Raw genomic sequence first — 2,577 nt, forward strand, 5'->3', positions numbered from 1 at the left:
CGATGGCGGAGGTTAACAACACATAATGTTGAATTTGGAAAGACCATGAAAAATAAGAGCATTAACAGAAGTTTATCATTTCATTTCTGCTCAACAAAGATACTTAAACCAAGAACCAAGTTCCAAGTTATTATTTGTGAATATACTCGATGGAAATGAATGTTATAAGAAAATTAAGTTATTCCCTAAAGTAGAACATGGACAAAATATTCGTTGGTTCGTTCTTTGAGTGGAATGAAAATATGAAAGGGAAGAAGTGCTTTAATCAGTAAGTCTCAATCTTTCATAGTCTCAATTTTACATTTGTTTGTATGGGAGGGGGAGGGGATAGGTGGGGAGAAAATGAGTCTCAATTTTACATTTGCTTGTATGGCAGGGGGAGGGGATAGGTGGGGAGAAAATCAGTCTCCTATTTTGGGCTTTTGGGGCTTGGGTCAGAAAGTTTCCCCCTTTTTCCCCATTCATTTGAATGGGCGCCCCAGAAACCCCATTTATCATCTACGAACAACACTGTCCTACTTGGATCAAGTTTACTACAAGTTCCTGCTTCAGATGATATTACCATCCACATGAGCAGTGACTTATCCATCACACACCTGACCTGCGCCGTGTAGAAGGTGGAGGATAGTTCGGGGATCAGAAAGTGAGCCACTCATCGCAGAGTGCTCAGCCTCTCTCCTGTCTCTGTTACTAGGGTATTGATGTGGCTCTAGCCCAGTTCAAATTCAGGTCAATTTTTACTTCCAGAATGTTAATACTGGAGGACCCTGAGATGGTGATGCCATTGAAAGTCAGGGGCATCCGGCAGGAATCTCAAGATGGAAATAGTCATGTCTGACACTTTTGAGATGCAAACATGACCTGACAGTTGTTACCCCAAACCTGGATGTTGTCAAGTTCTTGCTTTCAGCAAGCATGTCATGCTTCCATCGTTGGATATGTAAAGTTTGAATAGGGCTGAACATTGTGAGATCATCCACAAAAAAACCCCACCCGTGAACTTATGAGAAAGGGAATGTCATTAATAAAGCAAAGTACCACTCACTGAATGAAAAAGAAACAATCAATTGAAACAATAATTATTGATCCTCTCACTGGATGTGCAGGATGGAGTTTCAAAGCCCTACAGATAACTTCATGTCTCCATGTTCACGGAAGCTTTTGCAGAAACCTTCCCGCATACAATCCAACCCACCGTGAGTATATAAATTGTGGTTAAAAAAAAAAGATTAAAAATTTTTGAATCATTATTTTTCACAACACCATATTCTGGGATGCTCCTGTTATGCTGCAAAAATTGTCCATTCGCCGCAGGTGTGGGTTACCTGTCGATATGGAGAATGGCAAGGCCGAAAATGAGTTTGAGAGGATGTGACAACATTCCCCCTCGCTCTAAACATGGAAATGGAAGATCTGCTTTGTGCACACATCTTTATCCATTTGTGATGTGTGTTTTATATCATGTTGTCAATTTGTGATTTATTTTCATTGGTTATTACTGGAGAAAAGTTTTTGTTGCCAAGTATGTTGGTTTGTTGCATTTGTTTGTCTTTCTGCCTGTCTGTCTGTCACATGATTTTTGGCTACAGTTTTCAAGCAATTGTTCTGAATTTTTTTGTGTGTGAAGGTGACTGGCCAAGACAGCAACACTTAATTTTGGTGACGATCCAAATTCGGATACTAGAATTTTGTAATTGGTCTCCATCTAAAGATAGGGCGAAAAACAATATATAGCACAATATCACAAAAGGTTACAGATGGATTCCGCAGAAACTTTTTGGACAGGTTGGGTATGTGACAAGGCCGAAATGATTCAATTTTGGTGAAGATTCGAATCCGGATACGAGAATTATCCATTACACACCTGACCTGCGCCTTGATCTTTCCGACTCATTTTGTTTGTGAAGAGTCAACCATTAAACATGAGAAACGTTCAGAGTTGAGTGTAGAAGCTTAAAGAGGGATGTGTAAACAGCTAAACTCAGCCTCATCCCAGACGACTCCAAACAGCATTCTGTATGGAGAAGAAATGCTGTTGAACAATCGCAGAATTGTAAAACGGTAGAAAAAACAAAACAAAATCGCCATTTTTTTGCCAAAAAAATTTGCCAAAACTCGCCACACATCGAATCGCCAAAAAAACACAGACGTGCAGGCATCACCCAAGAAGATGATGCTGGTCAGATTTTTCGGATGCCCGTGGCATCTTCTCTCTTCCCTTTATAAGGGGTGAGATCCAACGGTACCAAGCTTCTGCTCTGCCTCAACCACAATACCCCTCAACTTCCCCATGTCCTCAGCCATCTCTCTCCACTCTCCAATCACCCTCACCTTATTGATATCCCTCCCCACACAATCTTCCCACCTTAACCACGCTCTACCGGAGATGTCAATAAGTCACTTTAGCCAAGTCTCAAGTCTTTGAGGGCAAGTCTAAATTCAAGGCTCACATCTTCGCAGTATTATTTCAACTTTTGTAAAGTCCCAAATTTACTGATAAACCTTGAAGTATGCTCGAATATGCTGCACCGGTATGGCATCCTGGACTAACGAAAGGGCAAACTAAAGACCACGAGA

The 2,577-nt window shown here is 40.9% G+C and overlaps 1 long non-coding RNA gene across 1 annotated transcript in view; it reads left to right on the forward strand.

The window, feature by feature from the left end:
• The window catches only part of LOC147035179 (uncharacterized), a 33,213-nt gene extending 30,954 nt beyond the window's left edge, over positions 1–2,259 (forward strand). Inside the window, exons 3-4 of the long non-coding RNA XR_015061608.1 lie at positions 1,107–1,196; positions 1,315–2,259. This is a non-coding gene — a long non-coding RNA (uncharacterized LOC147035179). The remainder of the gene's footprint in view (positions 1–1,106; positions 1,197–1,314) is intronic.
• Positions 2,260–2,577: the final 318 nt, after the last annotated feature.

Source organism: Eptatretus burgeri, chromosome 1, assembly GCF_056783735.1.
Source record: "Eptatretus burgeri isolate ZD-2024b chromosome 1, Ebu_testis_v1, whole genome shotgun sequence".
NCBI classification, from domain to species: domain Eukaryota; kingdom Metazoa; phylum Chordata; class Myxini; order Myxiniformes; family Myxinidae; genus Eptatretus; species Eptatretus burgeri.